Source organism: Lygodium microphyllum, chromosome 21 (assembly GCF_053477565.2).
Source record: "Lygodium microphyllum isolate KBCC chromosome 21, Lygodium_microphyllum_v1.1.10, whole genome shotgun sequence".
NCBI classification, from domain to species: domain Eukaryota; kingdom Viridiplantae; phylum Streptophyta; class Polypodiopsida; order Schizaeales; family Lygodiaceae; genus Lygodium; species Lygodium microphyllum.
This window is the reverse complement of record NC_141155.1, coordinates 84,998,910-85,025,155: the sequence shown is the minus strand read 5'-3', so window position 1 is coordinate 85,025,155 and position 26,246 is coordinate 84,998,910. Positions and strand designations below refer to the sequence as shown.

General features: G+C 37.8%; 1 long non-coding RNA gene across 1 annotated transcript; it reads right to left on the bottom strand.

Moving 5' to 3' along the window:
• Positions 1–228: 228 nt before the first annotated feature.
• Positions 229–26,246, bottom strand: LOC148018233 (uncharacterized). The gene is made up of 5 exons (XR_015687775.1): positions 26,130–26,246; positions 25,081–25,106; positions 2,172–2,223; positions 1,782–1,833; positions 229–620 (listed from the first exon to the last, which is right to left on the bottom strand). It is a non-coding gene; the product is annotated as an uncharacterized LOC148018233 (long non-coding RNA).

Genomic DNA, 26,246 nt, shown 5'->3' with positions numbered 1-26,246 from the left:
TTTTATTTCAAGTACATAGACGGATTTCAACTCTTTGGAACAAGTATTATGTTGATAGACTTCAAATACATTCAAGATTTGGGTCAATGGCACATGAAATGCATTGAAGGAGCATAATTTTAGTTTCATTCCTATTTTAAAATAGAAAATTCCAGCCCATAATCATGCTCAAAATGAGTGTATAAACTCATGAAGAAGCTCCTTTAATAATTAATGAACAAAGTCCTGATGAAAAGAGGTTATTTCCTTCCATTACAACCACATAAATCTCTTGTTTGCTCATAAAAAGGGACAATAACAATGGGCTGCCCTGTTTATGACTGGTTATTTCAGCCCATAACAGCCCATACACCTTCAAAATCCTCACCCTTTGCTTGCCCCAAAGTCACTCAAGTACTCGAGCTTCATTGGACCAAGAATGAGGTAGACAAAATGAGAGAAATCGTGCATAAGAGCAGGCTGAATCCTTTTCTCTCAGATTTTCCCCTTTTATAGATTGTTATAACATGCATTTTTGTCAAGCCAAATGCACAGATAAGTGGAGCTCTCACCGTGTTTACATCTTTAGCTTCTCATCCTGTTGATCTGCAGTTTGCATGCTCCAAAGCATGCCAACTAACCTATTAACCAACATAAACACAAACTAACATCATAAACTTACAATAACTCACTAACTTACAATAAATTACCAACTCACAATAAAGAAGACAAAATCTCCTAATCAAACTACCCAACTAACGAACCTACTTCCCTCTCTCACCTCCTCCTTCTCTCTCTCTCTCTCTCTCTACCCAACTAATTAGCACATAAAATTCATAAGAGAGAGAGAGAAAAGAAGAAGACGAAGGAGGAGAGAGAGAGGTGAGAGAAGAGAAAGAAGGAGAAGAGAGAGAAGAAGAAGGAGAGGAGTGAGAGAAGAGAAAGAGAGAGAGAGAGAGAGTATGTGTGTGTGTGTGTGAAGAAGAATGAGAGAGAGAAGAAGAGAGAACCTACTAATAGCTAACCAACTAACTAATATCATATATATCTCTCTCTCTTTGTAACCACCTAACTAACTAACCTACTAACCAACATAAACACAAACTAACATCATAAAACCAACCAACTAATAACTAACTAACAACCAATACACACACTCTCTCCCCCATTCTCTCTCCCATTCTCTCTCTCTCTCTCTCTCTCTCTCTCTCTCTATATATATATATATATATATATATATATATATATATATATATATATATATATATATATATATATATATAACTACCCAACCAACTAATCTACTAACAAAAACAAATACAAACCAATATCATAACCTAACATCACAAACTTACAACAACTCACTAACTTATATAATAACTTATTAACTCACAATAAAGAAGATAGAACCTACTAATCTAACTACCCAACTAACCATCTGTGTGTGTGTGTGTGTGTGTGTGTGTGTGTGTGTGTGTGTGTGTGTGTGTGTGTGTGTGTGTGTGTGTGTGTGTGTGTGTGTGTGTGTGTGTGTGTGTGTGTGTGTGTGTGTGTTTAACCACCCAACCAACTAACCTACTAACCAACACAAACACAAACCAACATCATGAGTTAACTTCACAAACTTACAATAACTCACTAACTTATATAATAATTTATTAACTCACAATAAAGAATATAGAACCTACTAATCTAACTATCCAACTAACCAACCTACTCACCAAACCAATAATAACAAATAAACTAGCAAACACAATAAACAAAATTACAACGAGAGAGAGAGAGAGAGAGAGAGAGCCAACCTGAATAATAGTTGTCAAAAATTGCCCAAACGACCAATCCTCGCAAACAAAACTATACCAAGCAAACCAAAACACCAATAAATTAAACCATACAGAGCAAACCAACCTACCATGTGTGTGTGTGTGTGTGTGTGTGTTAATAGCTTAGTTAGTTAGTTGTTAGGTAGGTTAGTTAGAGTACATTATTGTAAGAGAGAGAGAGAGAGAGAGAGAGAGAGAGAGAGAGAGAGAGAGAGAGAGAGAGAGAGAGAGAGAGAGAGAGAGAGAGAGAGAGAGAGAGAGAGAGAACCATAACTTACAATAATGTACTCTAACTAACCTACCTAACAACTAACTAACTAAGCTACTAATACACATAGAGAGAGAGAGAGAGAGAGAGAGAGAGCCAACCTGAATAATAGTTGTCAAAAATTGCCCAAACGACCAATCCTCGCAAACAAAACTATACCAAGCAAACCAAAACACCAATAAATTAAACCATACCAAGCAAACCAACCTATCATCTCTCTCTCTCTCTCTCTCTCTCTCTCTCTCTCTCTCTCTCTCTCTCTCTCTCTCTCTCTCTCTCTCTCTCTCTCTCTCTCTCTCTCTCTCTCATAACTAACCCATAACTTACAATAATGTACTCTAACTAGCCTACCTAACAACTAACTAACTAAGCTACTAACAACTAACCTACTAACAATTAATGTACAATAACCTACTAACTAACCAATTAATAACTAACAAACAATAACTCACTAACTAATAACACACATACACTCTCTAACCACCTAACTCTAACTAACCTACATAACTAACTAACTAACTAATAACCTACTAACTAACATAATAAATTAACCAACTTATAATTATCAGTATTCTCTCACCACCTCTCCTCTCTCTAACTAACCCACCTACCATCTCCAAACTTTTTCATCCCTCTCTCATTTTCCTGCACAAACAAAATATTGCACACATAGCAAACACTCAATGTCACATTACTAACAATAAAGTCATTACATTGTACAAAGGATGTTACAATACTAGATATCCAATGACTCAGTTTCCCTTGTGTTTATGGTATTCTGTTTGGATTGTGTTAAGCGGCAAAGTGTTGAGAGTTCCACATGTGGATTTAAGTTCCATCACATGGAAATTGGTCAACTTCTTTTCCAAGTGTGTAGACCTAGGCAATACATAGAAAATCTTGTTTTTTTCTATGATTCCAATACATAGCGTCCAAGGCGTATACATCTACCAAAACTCAATAGCATAGAATGGCCAATATGCAATAGTGATATTTTGCAAATGTGCAACATAAAAATTTTACCAATATATATTCAATTCCATGAAGCTAAGCATTGGCTCAAAAATGTACATCTAAGTTGGTTTACCCCTATTACAATGTTTGCACATATATTCAAGAAACACAAGTTGTCACATCATGCTAAAAACATATTGATACTCAAAGGTATATCAAAGTATACTATAATTGAAAACCTAGGAAAAACTTGGACATAAAAAATCACTAATTGAATGTCAGCTCAAAATAGAGGATATGGTTTTTAGGCAAATTTCTATAGTCTAAACTATATATATTCTCATATTGCAACTACCTAGCTAACATTATCATCCTATCATAGGTACTTTATTCATTTTATTTTTTAATATGCTTTCGGGGATGAGGACAACCTGGTATTTCATGAGAGCTAGGAATTAAACACACGCACCCATGCTCACAACGGTGAGCTCTAACTAGCCAAGCTATGCTCCTGACCTGAATTATAGGTACATTGTTGCATTGCAAACTTTGTGCTCTATATTCAAGTATCATAGATGGAATATGTGATAGTAGAGTGGTGGGTATTATGGTTCTTTGTCAAGGTCATGAGCTTGCAAGTGTTGTAGATGAAGGATGATTGAACCTTAAACATAATGTGAGAGGAAATTCCAATGTTAATGGAGAATCCACTTGCTAGCTTCCTTTTCAAGTTAGATGGTGGAAAGATTTGAAGCATAACTGAGGTGGAAAGATTTGAAGCATAACTGAGGTGAAAAACCCCCTCCCCTCCTTTCCCTTTTTTCATTCAAGCCTCCTCTCCTCACCTGCCTTTTTTAAATTAAAACCCCCTTCCTTTTTTAATTAAATTCCTCCCCCCTTCTCTCTCGTGTGTAGGGCTTAGTCTCTCTCTCTCTCTCTCTCTCTCTCTCTCTCTCTCTCTCTCTCTCTCTCTCTCTCTCTCTCGTGTAATATCTCATTTTATTTTCCCCTTCCCTTTTTTCATTAAAGCCTCCCCTCCTCACCTCACTTTTTTAAATTAAAATCCCATTCATTTTTTAATTAAATTCCTCCCCCATCCCCCCTCTCTCTCATGTGTAGGGCTTAGGTTCTCTCTCTCTCTCTCTCTCTCTCTCTCTCTCTCTCTCTCTCTCTCTCTCTCTCCTTTAATTAAATCAAACTTCTTTTTAAATAAAAAATTTATAACTCTCTCTCTTTGTTAGATTAACTTTTTAATTTAAACTTTTTAATTAAATATTTTAAATTTTTTAAATTAAAAATTTTTCCAACATAGTTTTTCACACACTTTGAGAAGGAGTTAGAATAAAAGAGAGAGAGAGAGAGAAGAAGAAGAGGAAGAAGGATAAAAAGAAGAAGATGAAGAGAGAAGGGGAAGAAAGAGGAAAGAGAATAGTCTTTTTTTAGTTAAACATTTTTCTTCTCCCCCTCCCCCTCTCTCTCATGCGTAGGGCCTAGGTTTTCTCTCTCTCTCTCTCTCTCTCTCTCTCTCTCTCTCATATTAAACTTTTTAATGTAAAATTTTTGTAAAATAAAGAGAGAGAGAGAGAGAGAGAGAGAGAGAGAGAGAGAGAGAGAGAGATGGGTTAGTTAGTTAGTAGGTTTTACCTTAGATTAGTTGCTTAGTTACTTTAGAAGATTGTGTCTTAGTTTAGGGTTAGTTTGTTTTTAGTTTATATATGTGTTATGGGTTAGTTAGTTAGTAGGTTTTACCTTAGATTAGTTGCTTAGTTACTTTAGATTGTGTGTTAGTTTAGGGTTAGTTTGTTTTTTTGTTTTAGTGTATATATGTGTTATGGGTTGCTTAGTTACTTTAGATTGTGTGTTACTTTAGATTGTGTCTCTCTCATTCTCTCTCTCAAGTTTTAAATTTATTTTGATGTATTTACGTATTTATTGGTTTAAATAGTAAGTTAGTTAGTTAAATAGGTTGTTAGTTTTGTTGGTTTACTTTAGTTAGTTTAGTTTGGTTAGTTAGTTAACCAAACTAAACTAACTAACTTTAGATATAGTTAGTTAGTTAGTTTTAGTTCGATGATCTCTCTCTCTCTCTCTCTCTCTCTCTCAGGTTGTAAATTTGTTTTGATATATTTATTGGTTTAAATAGTAAGTTAGTTAAATATAGTGAGTTAAATAGGTTGTTTGTTTTTTGTAAGTTAGTAGACAAATTGATGATTGATTAGTAAGTTAGTAGGTTTTACCTTAGATTAGTTGCTTACCTTACGTGGTTTAGTTAGTTTAGTTGGTAGGTTACTTTAGTTTAGAGGTTGGTTAGTTAGTGCATTGGTTGGTTGGTTAGGTGTATAGAGAGGGAGAGGGAGAAGCAGAGAGAGAGGGTTAGTTAAACTTTGGTTGTATTAGACATGGTAGTTTTTGCTACTTTTAAATTTTGAGAATATTTTATATATCCCTTAAGGCTAACGCGTCTTTTTGTTTAGTATGGAGGCTTCTACAGCAAACAAGAATATGTCTGTAGAAGATATTATACAGTGCACTTCTAACGTGCAAATGAATGCACACAAAATAAAGGAGGCCACAAGGAAAAAGGCAGTTCGTCGTGCACTTAAGTATGTTGCAGGGCATGATAGTTCCCTTGGTTCCTTGAGGTTTATTCGTCGCTTGGATGGGATTGAAAAGCAAGTGAAGACACTATTTTGGCGTCAAAAAGCTTCAATTTCCATTTCTGAGAACATTGGTGACCGTCTACAGAGGATTGAGAGACTGTTGGATGAGAAATATGAAGGCACATTGCTGATGCAGTAATGATACATGGCGAGTTAGAAGAGATCAAGGCTTATATAGGTGACATTTATGAACATATCCAGAAAAATTGGTAACCGCGTGCTGGATCTTCGAATGATCAAGAAGAGAAGCTGAAAGATATTCTTGATAGTGCAGGTTGTATAGAGGATGGAGTATGTGAGCTGATTGCACACAAGAACGAGAGCTTAGTTGCACCGGAGAACATTGCTCTTGATGTGCAACTTACTTCTTTGAAAGTTTATATGAATAGATTTTCAGCAATGTTAACGCAGATGAATCGCCATGCATGCTCGTCTTCTGGCACTGGAGATCATTGCCCTTGATATGCACTAGAGAATGTTGCATCTTTGAATAGTGGTTCACAATAGGTTTTTGGCAATGTTAACCAGTGCTTCTTTGTCATGGTTTGCTTGGTATATGTAATTCTTGCAAGACTTCTTAAATGAATTGTTTGATGAAAATCTTCATTTTGAAACACATCATATGTGTCTTGCAAATTACAAAACTACTTTTAAACCATTTTAATAGTCCCTCTTTCTCTCTATTTCTCTATGTTTCTCTCTCGATTACTAAGCAATTTTACTAATGTATTTTTGTAACTTAGATTGGATTAGATACATAGAACGATTGTAGCTTTGATATGTTGCGACGTTTTATATAGTTTGCCTCCCTCGCTTCTCTCTCTCTCTCTCTCTCTCTCTCTCTCTCTCTCTCTCTCTCTCATACTTAGATGGCTTATGTGTTCCTTCATGCATTTAGGGTTTGTGGTTGCGAATGTGAGTTGGTAAGCTATTGTGTATCCTATGGGATTGACACCAATAAGTATTTCAAGATTGGGGAGACCTTTCTATATAGGAGATGTTATTTTCTCTCAAGATTGTGCTGATGTACGTGAATGAAGATCGACATGCCACGGCCTTTAGGCAATGCATGGTTGGTACTTGGTGAGCATCACGTGTGCATGATAGCACTCATGTGTAGCGTACATATATTCTTTCATGCATTTAGGGTTTGTGGTTGTGAATGTGAGTTTGTAAGTTATTGTGTGTCCTATGGGATTGACACCAATAAGTATTTTGAGACTGGGGACATCTTCCTATATAGGACATGTTCTTTTCTCTCAAGATAGTGTAGATGTATATGAATGAAGATCCATTGGCAGGGCCTTTAGGCAATGCGTGGTTGGAACTTGGTGAGTGTCATGTGTGCATGATAGTACTCATGTGTAGCGTACATATATTCTTTCGCGCATTTAGGGTTTGTGGTTGCGAATGTGAGTTGGTAAGTTATTGTGTGTCCTGTGGGATTGGCACCAATAAGTATTTCGAGACTGGGGATACCTTCATGTATAGGACATGTTCTTTACTCTCAAGAAGGTTGTGAATGTATCTATCACTTATATCTTGATGTTTGGTGTAGCCATGGAACAAAGCGAAGCCATAGGAGATATTCTCGACGTAGTGCTTTCGACTCCATTGAATGTAGTGGATTCAGTTGAATTAAACAAAATGACAACGACATCATCTCTTCGACGCTTGTTAGCTTGGGTTCATTTGCATGGCTATGGAAGATAGTTTTGTTAATTGTGATTGCATCAAAGTGCTACTATTTATATTTTTGGAGATGATTGTTTATATGTTCATTGCAGCCAATGTATGGGCTCTAATAGAATGAATGTGGGAAAAATGAAAGAGGTGGCAAGGGAACAAGTGATACATGTTGCTAAATGTACAAGAGCTGCAAAGATTTGAAGAAACACAAGGGCTACTTTGGGTGCTTCGGACTTTAAAAAACTTGAGGCCAAGATGAATGAGTTGATGGAAATGCAGACGAGTTTATGTATGCGTGTTGATAGTGCGCTTGCCATGTACTCAATGGAGTTACATGAACAGACTAAAGGTTTGTATGGTGTTGTGTGCGAGACAAAGCACACGTAGGGTGTTCTCCAACAAGTGTCGACTGATCTAGGTGGTGAAGTAAGGGCATTTTCAACAATTATTTTTGAGACAAGCAGATTAATGAATCTGCTGCTAGTGAACAATATGTGGGCTTCGGTTTGGGGGCTTGGAGATGACCATGAACCTGTGATCTGCCAGAGGAGTTGTCGGTTGTCGTTCTTGCAGTTTCAAATGAATGTTAGTAGGTTTAATGCTTTGTTGCAACAATTGAGCCATCAGATGAACCGTCGCATCTAAGGAGACTATGTGTATGCAAAAATTGCTTAGCTTGAAACTTATATGTTCAAATTGTGTTGCGTATTTTAAAGTGCATGGGCTAGCACTTTTCATGATAATATTTGCTTCTTTTTTGTAAAGCCTACGTGGAAAGTGCTAAGATGTGTAACACTTTTGATATAACAAAGCGTATTTGAGTAAAATATATTGAGTGTGTATGACGTGATGTCTCTTTCTTGATATTTACATGGAGCAGATTTGATAGTCCAATGATGGTTGGTATATTTAGATTTGATATACTGTGTACATCGAATGTACGCAATACATTTAGTTTAGAAATCAAACCATGCCTTTGATAAAGTGTATTGATAGTCGTTTTTGCAGTTGCATGTTTACTTTCTTTTGTTAATTAATTGAAATGGATTAATTGTTCATGTGTTTATTACCAAGGTTACTTCTATCTTAGCAACCAAGCTCTCTCTCTCTCTCTCTCTCTCTCTCTCTCTCTCTCTCTCTCTCTAATGGGCGGGTGCAGCGTCTTTTTAGACAGATACATTGACTGGGTTGTAGTGATTTTGTGTCTTGATATTTAATTTTAATATTTAGATATTTATATATTAAATGTGTGTATACGTTGATAATAGGTTTTGTGGCCAATTGATCAATATGGGGTGTTCGCATCGAGCAACTGGCAGAGACTATGTGTTGCGTGTTCGTAGGGACATGCTTACTTCCACGAGGTATGAGCGACGACAGGTTGCTAGACTCAGGGCTCGGAAAGGGATTTTAGATCGTGGTAGATCCATTCAAAGAGACATTGAAAATGTGACGTTCCATGAGGAGATTCTACATGGTCATTGTGAACTAGGCCAACCACAGTTTGATATAGATGTGGCTAATGTTTTGCAATCACCGGATAGAACCATTAGGGGATTTCAAGCCCTGCAATAGTTTGTTGTGGATTTGACGAATGCTTTGCCATCAGTGGGTGGTTGCAATGGTCTTAATCATGTGACTTTCAAGTCACATGTTAATAATGCTTCAATGTTTAAGTGCCAACATGGGGAAAATCTTAGTGGAGTGGTTTGTGAGAGTGTGTCTCACCGTGTTTAATTTGTAAATGGGGATAATAAGCCAATTGAACAGCATGTTGGTTTAGGTTTTGGAAATCACCACAATGTGAAAAATTCTGTGGCTAATGAGTTACGTGTTCATAATATTGCTGTTTTTGATGCCCAAAGTGGTGATTGTGCTCCATTTTAAATGCTTTGCCTGCAACGGATGTTCACCCAGTAATGTTAACACTACTATTTCAAGAGTCAAATGTGCATTCCATGGGGAGTCTTTGTATGATGTGTGAAAGGTGTTCAGCTAAGTTGTGGAGATGCGAGACTCGGGTTCAAGGGTCGACTTTGTTTGGAAGACACTGTTGTCAAAATGGAAAAGTAATGTTGTCACCATTGCAACATCCACTATAGCCATTGCATGATTTGTTGCATGGTATGCACCCTCAGAGTAGGATATTTAAAAACAACATACGAGCATACAACATCGCTCTTGCATTTGTATCACTTGGAGCTAATGTTAACGAGCTACCTATTATCGAGAATGGTTATACCTTTAGAGTGCATGGCTCTGTTTATCACCGTATAAGTACTTTGCTTCCTGATGTGTAGTCTCAAGAAAGGCCAAGATTTGCACAACTGTATGTTTATGATACCGAGCATGAGTTGCTTAATAGGCTGGGGGTTATGCATGATTTATTACCAAACTTGCTAGGGGAGCTTCAATGTATGATGCATCGACACAACATTTATGCACGTGCTTTTAGGTCAGTGGGTTTGCAATTGCAAAATAATCATGTGCAGGAACTAAGAATGAGTATTTTTGGTATTCAAAGAGCCAGTAAACAATACTCTGCTCCTGCAACAACTGAGGTTGCAGCTATCATGCCAGGACAAGGTGACGAGGGTACTCTTGATCGTCGGGATATTCATGTTTACACTTGGGGTGGTCGACTCTGTTGCTATTTCAAACTTGCATAGGGCATATATGCCAATGCTACATGTCCTCCTTTTTCCTATGGGAGATCATGGTTGGTATGTAAAGGTTCCCTACAGTAATGTTAGTGTTCCTGTTAACATATATGAATTGTCCAATAAAAATTGTGTTACCCAGATGCAGTTTTATGCATTTCGTCTTCAAGTGCGCGAAGATACAGAGGTGTGCATATTGCATGCTAGTCGACTATTGCACCAATTTATTATTGATTCTTATTGTAGTATAGAGCATTGCAGGTTAACTTGGTGTTGCCAGAATCAATCAGTGTTACGATCGAAGGCCTACAAAGGCTTGGAAGACATGGTGGGGGCAAACGATAATGGGACAATGCCGATTGTTGGTGCCTCTATTGGCAAGAGGATAGTTTTACTATCGTTATTCACAGGTGGACCAAGGCACATGTATCAATTATATCAGGATGCCATGGCTATAATGCGATGTAAGGGAAAACCTAACCTTTTTATAACAATGACATGCAATCCAAAGTGGTTGGAGATAACTAATACTTTATTGCCTAGGCAAAGTGCTTATGATCGTCTGGATTTGACTGCTCGCGTTTTCATAAAAAGCATGCTGATTTAATGTATACGTTGTTGCGGAAGGATCTCTTTGGAAAGGTTGAAAGCTATGTTACTGTGATTGAATTCCAAAAGAGGGGGCTACCACATTCTCATACTTTGCTAATTTTAGAGCCGTCTTTCAAACCTTCTGAAGCATGTCACTACGAAAGACTGATTTGTGCTGAGTTACCCAATAGAGTTAAGTTTCCAGCTTTATTTGAGACAATTTCAAAGTGCAACATTCATGGCCCTTGCGGAGGATTGAACCCCAAGAGTCCCTGTATGGACAAGGGTAGATGTACTAAAGATTACCCGCAAAAATTAGTGGGCATGACGACGGTTGATAGTTCTGGCTATCCCTTTTATCGAAGACGAGATGATGGAAACTCTGTTTCAAACCTTCTGAAGCATGTCACTACGAAAGACTGATTTGTGCTGAGTTACCCAATAGAGTTAAGTTTCCAGCTTTATTTGAGACAATTTCAAAGTGCAACATTCATGGCCCTTGCGGAGGATTGAACCCCAAGAGTCCCTGTATGGACAAGGGTAGATGTACTAAAGATTACCCGCAAAAATTAGTGGGCATGACGACGGTTGATAGTTCTGGCTATCCCTTTTATCGAAGACGAGATGATGAAAACTCTGTGATCATAAATGGTAATGTTATTGATAATCGATGGATTGTTCCATATAATCCATTCTTGAGTAAAAAATACAATGCACACATAAATATGGAGGTCTGCTTGACAATTGCGGCTGTGAAGTATTTGTAGAAGTATGTGTACAAGGGGCATGATCATGCAACCGTCAAATTTTTTGTTGGGGTTGATTCAATCCAGAATGGTGGCGATGCTATTCTATGTGTTCAAGGGGCATGATCGTGCAACCGTCAAATTTTCTGTTGGGGTTGATTCAATCCGGAATGGTGGCGATGCTCGCGAGGTGGACGAGATACAAAGTTATTTGGATGCACAATATGCTTCTACCTCTGAGGTGTGTTGGCGGATCTATGATTATGAATTGCACGATGAAAAGCCTGATATACAATGTTTGCAGGTATACTTACCTGGTGAGAACTATGTGGTATTTCGGGATACATATAGTATACCAGATATTGTGCGGAATGAAGATCTCCAAAAAACTACTCTTACTGAATGGTTTGTGTGCAACCGCATTCATCCAGAGACTAGTACTATTCGCTATCAAGACTTTCCAGTGTATTGGGTGTGGAATGCACGACATAAGATGTGGACTAGAAGGAAGCGTGATAATACATGTAGTCGGATGTATTTTGTGGCACCTACCTGTGGTGAGCTCTACTATTTGCGGATGCTTTTAACAGAGTGTCAAGGATGTACTTCTTTTGAAGATTTGTGTACTGTTGATAGTGCGATCTGTGATACTTTTAGGGATGCTTACATTGCAAGAGGCATGTTGGAGAGTGATGATGAATATGTTGTGTGCTTAGAAGAAGCTGCCTTTATGCAAATTGGTGCTCAACTCCGAACTTCAGTTGTTGCAATTTTGGTATTTTGTGAGCCAGCTCGGCCTGGCCATCTATGGGAAAGATTTTTTGTGCTAATGGTAGAGGATATCATGTATAGATTGCAGCTACAGCACGTGCACGCCTCTCTTGGTGTTCTGCAGCATGAGGCATCTAACATGGCTTTGTTGCATCTGCAAGACCTTTTACGTCATGTAGGACGAAGACTCTGTGATTTTGATGGGTTGCCTGAACCTCATCAACCAAAATCACAACTACATGCTAACCCTCTTTTGCAAGATGAATATGCATACAACATATCAGAACAACATAGGGTTTCTGAATCCATGGAGGGAATGTTGAATGAAGGACAAAGAATTGCCTTTGGTGCAATCATGGATGCAGTTGATACAGATACTGGGGATGTATTCTTTTTGGATGGTCCTGGTGGGTCTGGGAAAACTTTTCTATACAAATGTTTACTTGCGAAGGTGCGCAGTGGTGGTCGCATTGCATTGGCAATAGCATCATGTGACATTGCTGCCTTGCTTTTGCCAGGTGGTCGTACAGCTCACTTGCGGTTTAAAATCCTAGTAGAATTAAATAATCGATCCACTTGCAATATTCCTATTCAAAGTGACCTTGCTCGATTATTGAGACAAACAAACCTTATTTTGTGGGATGAGGCTCCTATGGCCCATCGATATGCCTTCGAAGCGGTTGATAGAACTCTAAGAGATGTTATGAGCTGTGATAAGCCATTTGGTGGAAAAGTTGTTTTGTTTGGGGGGGATTTTAGACAGGTCTTACCGGTTGTGGTAAAGGGAACACGTGAGGATATTGTTAATGCTGCATTGTGTTACTCTGATTTGTACCGTTACATAAGGGTCCTAAGGCTATCTAGCAATATGCGAGTGTCAACAGCTGGTAGTGTGGTGGATAATGGGTTCATCTATTGGATTCAAGGAATAGGGGATTGGAGTGGGTGTTATCGAAAGTTGTGATAAGTTGTGTGTCCCACCTCGCATGATATTAAAAGGGCACTCTATCGAAACACTGATTGATAGTGTCTACAATGACGTGTCCAATGTGGGTGACTACACGTCGTATTTTAGTGAGTGGACTATACTTGCCTTGCGGAATACAGAGGTGGATACTTTGAATGATCGTGCATTGCAACTAATGCCAGGGGAGGTCATGTAGTATTATAGTGCAGATTCAATTGCAGAGACCAATGACTCATTTTTGTACTCTGTTGAGTATTTAAACACATTGGACCTTGGAGGTGGATTTCCTCCTCATTTATTGCTACTGAAGATAAATGCACCTATTATTCTTCTTAGAAACCTAAATCCGGGAAGGGGTATGTGTAATGGTACACGATTGATATGTAGAGCTTTCAATAGGAAAGTGATAGATGCTCAGATAATAACAGGGGAATGAGTTTTTATTCCTTGGATTACTTTTGTTTCAAATGCTACACAATTACCATTTACTATGAAATGGAGACAGTTTTCCATCCGGTTGGCATTTGCTATGACAATCAACAAGTCACAGGGGCAGACTTTGTTCATTGTTGGGCTTTATCTAAAGGCACCAATGTTTACACATGGTCAATTGTATGTTGCATTTTCAAGGGTAAAATCTTCGCATGGTGTGAAAGTGCTATTGGGTGAAGAGGATGGGGATATGATCACAAACATTGTATACAAGGATGTTCTCCGAAAGGTGCAGTAATGTGCATTACTTTTTTTGCGAAGATGTAGTTATTGACGACCATGTAGGGACATTGGTTTTGCATATATGTGAATTACTCTCTGTTGCTTTCTTTGTGGAGATACAATTATTGATGACCATGCAGGGACGTTGGTTTTGCATATGTGTGAATTGCTCTCTATGCCCTGTTTGGTTGGCATATACTCTCTTGGAAGTATATTTTTTTCATATTTTACTATTCATTTAACTTTTCCAGATGCCTACCCTAGAGTGGCACTATTACCCAGCTTCTGACTATCAAAAGAAGCTACAGTGCACATTACTCACTATAGCTCCTGATGATATCATAAGAAGGATACTTGCAAGGGTCATCGAGCGTTTATATGATGATGTTAATATCGACATCAAGCTCCTAGTTTTTATTGAAGTTGTACATTGTGGATACATGCAATGTTTTCGGGTGCATATGTACGAGGTTGACCATAAGAAGAGATTTCAACGCTCTCATACTGATAAGATACCGAGGCATTGATTCAAGTATGGATTCAAAGATTTTGGTTGTTTTGTGATGCTGCATCAACGTTTGTTAGCACCTACGGAGTGGTTTACAAATGTTCAACGATGTATTATTATAGTTGGGATGGAATGATCTTTGTTAGTTGTTCCATGTACTTATATTGTAATTTTTGTTCTAATACAGGTGGCAAAGAGAGAGGTAGGACCATTTCATTGTCCATGCGATTATTAATGGAAATTGTGGGATCGTTCCATGCTTCACCTTCACATATTTTGCTCAAGGAGGAGGATTTTGTTAATGATTCCTTGAAGCAAATGAATATTTCTTTCCATTAAGCGTCTTGGAGACATTGTCTTTTTTTGTTGACATCGGCCATTTGCCTATGGTACTTGGAAACACGTCGGTGCCTTATGCTTAGCCTTTGTGGCTTCATTTTGACTAGGTCTCTTATAGAAATTCTTTTTGTGATGCTTGTTCTTTGTCTCAATTATGACCCGCTTTAGTGTAACGTTGTGGTTCCACGTACTTATACACTAAAGCGGGTCATAATTGAGACAAAGACCAAGCACCATAAAAAGAATTTCTATAAGAGACCTAGTCAAAATGAAGCCACAAAGGCTAAGCATAAGGCACCGACGTGTTTCCAAGTACCATAGGCAAATGGCTGATACCAACAAAAAAAGACAATGTCTCCAAGATGCCTAATGGAAATAAATCTTTATTTTCTTCGAGGAATCATTAACAAAATCCTCCTCCTTGAGCAAAATATGTGAAGGTGAAGTAGAGAACGATCCCACGGTTTCCATTGGTAATCGCATGGGCGATGAAATGGTCCTACCTCTCTCTTTACCACCTGCATTTGAACAAAAATTACAATATAAGTACATGGAACAACTAACAAAGATCATTCCATCCCAACTATAATAATACATGGTCGAACATTTGTGAACCACTATGTAGATACTGACAAACGTTGATGCAGCGTCACAAAACAACTCAAATCTTTGAATCCATACTTGAACCAATGCCTCGGTATCTTATCAGTATGAGAGCGTTGAAATCTCTTCTTATGGTCAACCTCGTACATATGCACCCGAAAACATTGCGTGTATCCACAATGTACAACTTCAATAAAAACTGGGAGCTTGATATTAATATTAACATCATCATATAAACGCCCAATGACCCTTACAAGTGTCCTTCTTATGATATCATTATGAGCTATAGTGAGTAATGTGCACTGTAGCTCCCTTTAATAGTCAGAAGCTCGGTAATAGTGCCACTCTAGGGTAGGCATCTGCAAAAGTTAAATGAATAGTGAAATATGAAAAAAAATATACTTCCAAGAGAGTATATGCCAACCAAACAGGGCATAGAGAGCAATTCACACATATGCAAAACCAATGTCCCTGCATGGTCATCAATAACTATATCTCCACAAAGAAAGCAACAGAGAGTAATTCACATATATGCAAAACCAATGTCCCTACATGGTCGTCAATAACTACATCTTCACAAAGAAAGTAATGCACATTACTGCACCTTTCGGAGAACATCCTTGTATACAATGTTTGTGATCATATCCCCATCCTCTTCACCCAATAGCACTTTCACACCATGCGAAGATTTTACCCTTGAAAATGCAACATACAAATGACCATGTGTAAATACTGGTGCCTTTAGATAAAGCCCAACAATGAATAAAGTCTGCCCCTGTGACTTGTTGATTGTCATAGCAAATGCCAACCGGATGGGAAACTGTCTCCGCTTCATAGTAAATGGCAATTGTATAGCATTTGAAACAAAAGTAATTCGGAGAATAAAAACTCGTTTGCCCACATTTGCCCCTGTTATTATCTGAGCATCTATCACTTTCCTATTGAAAGCTCTACATATCAATCGCGTACCATTACACATACCCCTTCCGGGATTTAGATTTCTAAGAAGAATAATAGGTGCATTTATCTTCAGCAGCAATAAATGAGGAGGAAATCCACCTCCAAGGTCCAATGTATTTAAATACTCAACAGAGTACAAAAATGAGTCATCGGTCTCTGCAATTGAATCTGCACTATAATACTACCTAATCTCCCTTGGCATTAGTTGCAATGCACGATCATTCAAAGTAGCCACCTCTGTATTCTGCGAGGCAAGTATAGCCCACTCACTAAAATACGACGTGTAGTCACCCACATTGGACACGTCACTGTCGACACTATCAATCAGTGTTTCGATAGAGTGTCCTTTTAGTATCATGCCAAGTGGGACACACAACTTATCACAACTTTCGATAACACCCACTCCATCCCCTATTCCTTGAATTCAACAGATGAACCCATTATCCACCACACTACCGGCTGTCGACACTCGCATATTGCCAAATAGCCTTAGCAACCTTATGTAACGTCACAAATCAGAGTAACACAATGCAACATTAACAATATCCTCACGTGTTCCCTTTACCACAACCGGCAAGACCTATCTAAAATCCCCCCCAAACAAAACAAATTTTCCACCAAATGGCTTATCATAGCTTATAACATCTCTTAGAGTTCTATCAACCGCTTCGAAGGCATATCGATGGGTCATAGGAGCCTCATCCCACAAAATAAGACTTGTTTGTCTCAATAACCCAGCAAGATCACTTTGAACATGAATATTGCAAGTGGATCGATTATTTAATTCTACTAGGATTTTAAATCGCGAGTAAGCTGTACGACCACCTGGCAAAAGCAAGGCAGCAATGCCACATGATGCTGTTGCCAACGCAATGCGACCACAACTACACACCTTCGCAAGTAAACATTTGTATAGAAAAGTCTTCCCAGATCCACCAGGACCATCCAAAAAGAATACATCCCTAGTATCTGTATCAACTGTATCCATGACTATACTAAAGGCAATTCTTTATCATTCATTCAACATTCCCTCCATGGATTCACAAAACCCTATGTTGTTCTGATATGTTGTATGCATATTCATCTTGCAAAAGAGGGTTAGCATGTAGTTGTGATTTTGGTTGATGAGGTTCAGGCAACCCATCAAAATCACAAAGTCTTCGTCCTACTGACGTAAAAGGTCTTGCAGATGCAACAAAGCCATGTTAGATGCATCATGCTGCAGAACACCAAGAGAGGTGTTCACGTGCTATAGCTTCAATCTATACATGATATCCTCTACTATTGGCACCAAAAATCTTTCCCATAGATGGCCAGGCCGAGCTGGCTTACAAAAGACCAAAATTGCAACAAATAAAGTTTGGAGTTGAGCACCAGTTTGCACAGAGGCAGCTTCTTCTAAGCACACAACATATTCATCATCACTCTCCAACATGCCCCTTGCAATGCAAGCATTGCTAAAAGTATCACAGATCACACTATCAACAGTACGCAAATCTTCAAAAGAAGTATATCCTCGACACTCTGTTAAAAGCATCCGCAAATAGTAGAGCTCACCACAGGTAGGCACTGCAAAATATAGCCGACTACATGTATTTTCACGCTTCCTTCTAGTCCACATCTTATGTCGTACATTCCACACCCAATACACTGGAAAGTCTTGATAGTGAATAGTCCTAGCCTCTGGATGAATGCGGTTGCACAGAAACCATTCAGTAAGTAGTTTTTTGGAGGTCTTCATTCCGCACCACATCTGGTATACTATCTGTATCTCGAAACACCACATAGTTCTCACTAGGTAAGTGTACCTGCAAACGTTGTATATCAAGCTTTTCATCGTGCAATGCATAATCATAGATCCGCCAACATGCTTCAGAGGTAGAAACATATCATGCATCCAAATAACTTTGTATCTCGTCCACCTTGTGAGCATCGCCACCATTCCGGATTGAATCAACCCCAATAGAAAATTTGACGGTTGCACGATCATGCCCCTTGTACACATACTTATACAAATACTTCACAGCCGCAATTGTCGAGCAAACCTCCACATTTATATGTGCATTGTATTTTTTACTCAAGAATGGATTATATGGAACAATCCATCGATTATCAATAACATTACCATTTATGATCACAGAGTTTCCATCATCTCGTCTTCGATAAATGGGATAGCCAGAACTATCAACCGTCGTCATGCCCACTAATTTTCGAGGGTAATCTTTAGTACATCTACTCTTGTCCATATAGGGACTCTTGGGGTTCAATCCTCCACAAGGGCCATGAATGTTGCACTTTAAAATTGTCTCAAATAAGGCTGAAAACTTAACTCTATTGGGTAACTCAGCACAAACCAGTCTATCATAGTGATATGCTTCAGAAGGTTTGAAAGACGACTCTAAAATTAGCAAAGTATAAGAATGTGGTAGCCCCCTCTTTTGGAATTCAATCACAGTAGCATAGCCTGCAACCTTTCCAAAGAGATCCTTTCGCAACAACGTATACATTAAATCACTATGCTTTTTATGAAACACGTGAGCAGTCAAATCCGGATGGTCATAAGCACTTTGCCCAGGCAATAAAGCATTAGTTACCTCCAACCACTTTGGATTGCATATCATTGTTATAAAAAGGTCAGGTTTTCCCTTACATCGCACTATAGCCATGGCATCCTGATATAATTGATACATGTGCCTTGGTCCACTTGTGAATAACGACGGTAAAATTATCCTCTTGCCAACAGAGGCACCAACAATCGGTATTGTCCCATTATCGTTTGCCCCCACCATGTCTGCCAAGCCTTTGTAGACCTCCGATCGTAACACTGATTGATTTTGGTGACACCAAGTTAACATGCACTGCTCTATACTACAATAAGCATCAACAATAAATTGATGCAATAGTCGACCAACATGCAATATGCACACCTCAGTATTTTCGCGCACTTGAAGACAAAATGCATAAAACTACATCTGAGTAACACAATTTTTATTAGATAAATCATATATGTTAACAGGAACACTAACATTACTGTAGGAAACCTTTACATGCCAACCATCATTCCCCATAGGAAAAAGGAGGACATGTAGCATTGGCATATCTGCCCTATGCAAGTTTAAGTAGCAACACATCGACCACCCCGAGTGCAAACATGAATATCCCGACGATCAAGAGTACCCTCGTCACCGTGCCCTGGCATGATAGCTGCAACCTCACTTGCAACCTCAGTTGCTGCAGGAGTAGAGTATTATTTACTGGTTCTTTGAATACTAAAAATACTCATTCTTAGTTCATGTATGGGATTATTTTGCAATTGCAAACCCACTGACCTAAAAGCACGTGCATATATGTTGTGTCAATGCATCATACATTGAAGCTCCCCTAGCAAGTTTGGTAATAAATCATGCATAACCCCCAGCCTATTAAGCAACTCATGCTCGGTATCATAAACATACAATCGTGCAAATCATGGCCTTTCTTGATGCTGCACATCAAGAAGCAAAGTATCTATACGGTGATAAACAGAGCCATGCACTCTAAAGGTGTAACCATTCCCAATAACATGTAGCTCGTCAATATTAGCTCCGAGTGATACAAATACAAGAGCGATGTTGTATGCTCTTATGTTGTTTTTAAATATCCTACTCTGAGGGTGCATACCATGCAACAAATCATGCAATGGCTGTGGTGGATGTTGCAATGGTGATGGCAACATTACTTTTCCATTTCGACAATAGTGTCCTCCAAACAAAATTGACCCTTGAACCGGAGTCTCGCATCTCCACAACTTAACTAAACACCTTTCACACATCATACAAAGACTCCCCATGGAATGCACATCCGACTCTTGAAATAGTAGTATTGACATTGCTGTGGGTGAACATCCGTTGCAGGTAAAGCATTTAAAATGGAGCACAATCCACCACTTTGGGGATCAAAAACATTAATATTATGAACACGTGACTCATTAGCCACGGAATTTTTCACACTGTGGTGATTTCCAAAATCTAAACCAACATGCAGTTCAATTGGCTCATTATCCCCATTTACAAATTCAACACGGTGAGACACACTCTCACAAACCACTCCACTAAGATTTTTTCCATGTTAGCACTTAGACATTGAAGCATTATTAACATGTGACTCAAAAGTCACATGATTAAGATCATTGCAACCACCCCACTGATGGCAAAGCATTCGTCAAATCCACACCAAACTGTCGCAGGGCTTGAATTCCCCTAATGGTTCTATCCGGTGATGGCAAAATATTAGCCACATCTATACCAAACCGTGGTTGGCCTAGTTCATGATGACCATTTAGAATCTCCTCATGGAATGTCAGGTTTTCAATGTCTCTTTGAATGGATCTACCACAATCTAAAATCCCTTTCCGAGCCCTGAGTCTAGCAACCTGCCGTCGCTCATACCTCGTGGAAGTAAGCATGTCCCTACGAACACGCAACACATAGTCTTTGCCAGTTGCTCGATGCGAACACCCCATATTGATCAGTTGGCCACAAAACCTATTATCAACGTATACACACATTTAATATATAAATATCTAAATATTAAGATTAAATATCAAGACACAAAATCACTACAACCCAGTCAATGTATCTGTCTCAAAAGACGTTGGGCCTGCCCATTAGAGAGAGAGAGAGAGAGAGAGAGAGAGCCTGGTTGCTAAGATAGAAGTAACCTTGGTAATAAACACATGCACAATTAATCCATTTCAATTAATTAACAAAAGAAAGTAAACATGCAACTGCAGAAAAGACTATTAATACACTTTATCGAATGCATGGTTTGATTTCTAAACTAAATGTATTGCGTACACAAATTTAAATATACCAACCATCATTGGACTATCAAATCTGCTCCATGTAAATATCAAGAAAGAGACATCACGTCATACACACTCAATACATTTTACTCAAATACGCTTTGTTATATCAAAAGTGTTACACATCTTAGCACGTTCCACATAGGCTTTACAAAAAAGAAGAAAATATTATCATAAAAGTGCTAGCCCATGCACGTTAAAATATGCAACACAATCTAAACCTATAAGTTCTAACCTAAGCAATTTTTGTATACACATAGTCTCCTAAGATACGACCGTTCATCTAATGGCTCAATTGTTGCAACAAAGCATTAAACCTACTAATATTCATTTGAAACTGTAAGAACGGCAACTGACAACCCCTCTGGCAGATCACAGGATCATGGTCATCTCCAAGCCCCCAAACCGAAGCCCACATATCGTTCACCAGCAGATTCATTAATCTGCTTGTCTCAAAAATAATTGCTGAAAGTGCCCTTACTTCACCACCCAGATCAGTCGACACTTGCTGGAGAACACCCTGCATGTGCTTTGTCTCGCACACAACACCATACAGACATTTAGCTTGTTCATGTAACTCCATTGAGTACATGGCAAGCGTACTATCAACACGCGTACATAAACTCCACTGCATTTCCATCAACTCATTTATCTTGGCCTCAAAAGTTTTTTAAAGTCCGAAGCACCCGAAGTAGCCCTTGTGTTTCTTCGAATCTTTGCAGCTCTTATACATTTAGCAACATGTATCTCTTGTTCCCTTGCCACCTCTTTCATTTTTTGCACATTCATTCTATTAGAGCCCATACGTTGGCTGAAATGAAACATATAAACAATCATCTCCAAAAATATAAATAGTAGCACTTTGATGCAATCACAATTAACAAAACTATCTTCCATACCCATGCGAATGAACCCAAGTTGACAAGCGTCCAAGAGATGATGTCGTTGCCATTTTGTTTAATTCAATTGAATCCACTATATTCAATGGAGTCAAAAGCACTACGTCGGAAATATGGCCTATGGCTTCGCTTTGTTCCATGGCTACACCAAACGTCAAGACATAAGTGATAGACACATTCACAACCTTCTTGAGAGTAAAGAACATGTCCTATACATGAAGGTATCCCCAGTCTCGAAATACTTAATGGTGCCAATCCCACAGGACACACAATAACTTACCAACTCACATTCGCAACCACAAACCCTAAATGCGCGAAAGAATATATGTACGCTACACATGAGTACTATCATGCACACATGACGCTCACCAAGTTCCAACCACGCATTGCTTAAAGGCCCTGCCAATGGATCTTCATTCATATACATCTGCACTATCTTGAGAGAAAAGAACATGTCCTATACAGGAATATGTCCCTAGTCTCGAAATACTTATTGGTGTCAATCCCATAGGACACACAATAACTTACCAACTCACATTCGCAACCACAAACCCTAAATGCATGAAAGAATATATGTACGCTACACATGAGTGCTATCATGCACACATGACGCTCACCAAGTACCAACCACGCATTGCCTAAAGGCCATGCCATGTCGATCTTCATTCACGTACATCAACACAATCTTGAGAGAAAAGAACATCTCCTATATAGAAAGGTGTCCCCAATCTTGAAATACTTATTGGTGTCAATCCCATAGGACACACAATTGCTTACCAACTCACATTCGCAACCACAAACCCTAAATGCATGAAAGAACACATAAGCCATCTAAGTATGAGAGAGAGAGAGAGAGAGAGAGAGAGAGAGAGAGGAGCGAGGGAGGCAAACTACACAAAACGTTGCAAGATATCAAAGCTACAATCATTCTATGTATCTAATCCAATCTAAGTTACAAAAGTACATTAGCAAAATTTCTTAGTAATCGAGAGAGAAACATAGAGAAACAGAGAGAAAGTGGGACTATTAAAATGGTTTAAAAGTAGTTTTATAATTTGCAAGACACATATGATGTGTTTCAAAATGAAGATTTTCATCAAATAATTCATTTAAGAAGTCTTGCAAAAATTACATATACCAAGAAAACCACAACAAAGAAGCACTGGTTAACATTGCCAAAAACCTATTGTGAACCACTATTCAAAGATGCAACGTTCTCTAGTGCATATCAAGGGCAATGATCTCCAGTGCTAGAAGATGAGTCTGTACGGCGATTCATCTGCATTAATATTGCTGAAAATCTATTTAGCTAAACTTTCAAAGAATCAAGTTGCACATCAAGAGTAATGTTCTCTGGTGCAACTAAGCTCTCGTTCTTGTGTGCAATCATCTCACATACTCCATCATCTATACGACCTGCACTATCAAGAATATCTTTTAGCTTTTCTTCTTGATCGTTCGAAGATCCAGCACACGGCCATCAATTTTTTTGGATATGTTCATAAATGTCACATATATAACCCTTGATCTCTTCTAACTCGCCCTGTATTGTTATTGCATCAGCAAGGTGCCCTTCATATTTCTCATCCAACAGTTTCTCAATCCTCTGTAGACGGTCACCAATGTTCTCAGAAATTGAAATTGAAGCTTTTTGATGCCAAAATAGTGTCTTCACTTGCTTTTCAATCCCATCCAAGTGACGAATAAACCTTAAGGAACCAACGGAACTATCATGCCCTGCAACATGCTTAAGTGCACGACGAACGGTCTTTTTCCTTGTGGCCTTTTTTTATTTTGTATGCATTCATTTACACGTGAGAAGTGCACTGTATAATACTAACAGCAAAAACTACCATGTCTAAAGCTGCCAAAATTTAACTAACCCTCTCTCTTAAGTGCACGACGAGCGGCTTTTTTCCTTGTGGCCTCCTTTATTTTGTGTGCATTCATTTGCACGTGAGAAGTGCACTGTATAATACTAACAGCAAAAACTACCATGTCTAAAGCTGCCAAAATTTAACTAACCCTCTCTCTTTGCTTCTCCCTCTCCCTCTCTATACACCTAACCAACCAACCAATGTACTAACTAACCAACCTCTAAACTAAAGTAACCTACCAACTAAACTAACTAAACCAAGTAAGGTAAGCAACTAATCTAAGGTAAAACCTACTAACTTACTAATCAATAATCAATTTGTCTACTAACTTACAAAAAACAAACAACCTATTTAACTCACTATATTTAACTAACTTACTATTTAAACCAATAAATACATCAAAACAAATTTACAACCTGAGAGAGAGAGAGAGAGAGAGAGATCACCGAACCAAAACAAACAAACAAACTATATCTAAAGTTAGTTTAGTTTGGTTAACTAACTAACCAAACTAAACTAACTAAAGTAAACCAACAAAACTAACAACCTATTTAACTAACTAACTTACTATTTAAACCAATAAATGCGTAAATACATCAAAATAAATTTAAAACTTGAGAGAGAGAATGAGAGAGACACAATCTAAAGTAACTAAGCAATCCATAACACATATATACACTAAAGCAAAAAAACAAACTAACCCTAAACTAACACACAATCTAAAGTAACTAAGCAACTAATCTAAGGTAAAACCTACTAACTAACTAACCCATAACACATATATAAACTAAAACAAAAAAACAAACTAACCCTAAAGTAACACACAATCTAAAGTAACTAAGTAACTAATCTAAGGTAAAACCTACTAACTAACTAACCCATAACACATACATAAACTAAAACAAAAAAATAAACCAACCCTAAACTATATCTAAAGTAACTTAGTGACAATCTAAATTAACTACTAACTAAATAACTAAATCGATATATAACACACAAAAATAATCCAAACTAACTTATCTAATCAACTAACTGAATAAACTAACTAAACTAAATAACTAAATAAACAACCAAAACTAACTAACAACCATTATAACTAACTAACTTACTATATTTAACTAACTAACTTACTATTTAAACCAATAAATACATCAAAACAAATTTACAACCTGAAAGAGAGAGAGAGAGAGAGAGAGAGAGAGAGAGAGAGAGAGAGAGATATCACCAACCTGAAATAGCAATCCTCACAAACAAACTGCACAAAATAAACCAAAATACCAATAAATTAAACCATACCAAGCAAAACAACCTCTCTCTCTCTCTCTCTCTCTCTCTCTCTCTCTCTCTCTCTCTCTCTCTCTCTCTCTCTCTCTCTCTCTCTCTCTCTCTCTCGTAACTAACACATATATAAACTAAACCAAAAAAGCAAACTAACCCTAAACTATATCTAAAGTAACTAACACATAATCTAAAGTAACTACTAACTTACAATTTAATTGATCTAATCAACTAACTAAATAAACTAACAACCAAAACTAACTAAATAACTATATAAAATAACTAAATAAACTAGCTAAACTAACTAACCACAAACAACCAAAACTAAACTCTCTCTCTCTCTCTCTCTCTCTCTCTCTCTCAAGTAACTAACACATATAAACTAAAACAAAAAAGCAAACTAACCCTAAACTATATCTAAAGTAACTACTACCTTACTAACCCTAAACTATAACTAAAGTAACTAATACACAATCTAAAGTAACTACTAACTTACTAATCAACTAACTAAATAAAATCAACTAACTAACTAAAATAACCGAAACTAAGTGACTAATTAAATAAACTAACTAAACAACCAAAACTAACTAAATAAACTAACTAAACTAACTAACCACAAGCAATCAAAACTAATCTCTCTCTCTCTCTCTCTCTCTCTCTCTCTCTCTCTCTCTCAAGTAACTAACACATATATAAACTAAAACAAAAAAACAAACTAACCCTAAACTATATCTAAAGTAACTACTAACTTACTATTTAACTTATCTAATCAACTAACTAAATAAACTAACTAAACCAAATAACCACAAACAACCAAAACTAACTAAGTAACTAAATAAACTAAACTAACTAACTAAACTAACTAACCACAAATCTAACCAAACTAACTAACAACCTATTTAACTAACTAACTTACTATTTAAACCAATAAATACATCAAAACAAATTTACAGCCTGAGAGAGAGAGAGAGAGAGAGAGAGAGAGAGAGAGATCACCGACCTGAAATACCAATCCTCACAAACAAACTGCACAAAATAAGACAAAATAAACCAAAATACCAATAAATTAAACCATACCAAGCAAACCAACCTCCCTCTCTCTCTCTCTCTCTCTCTC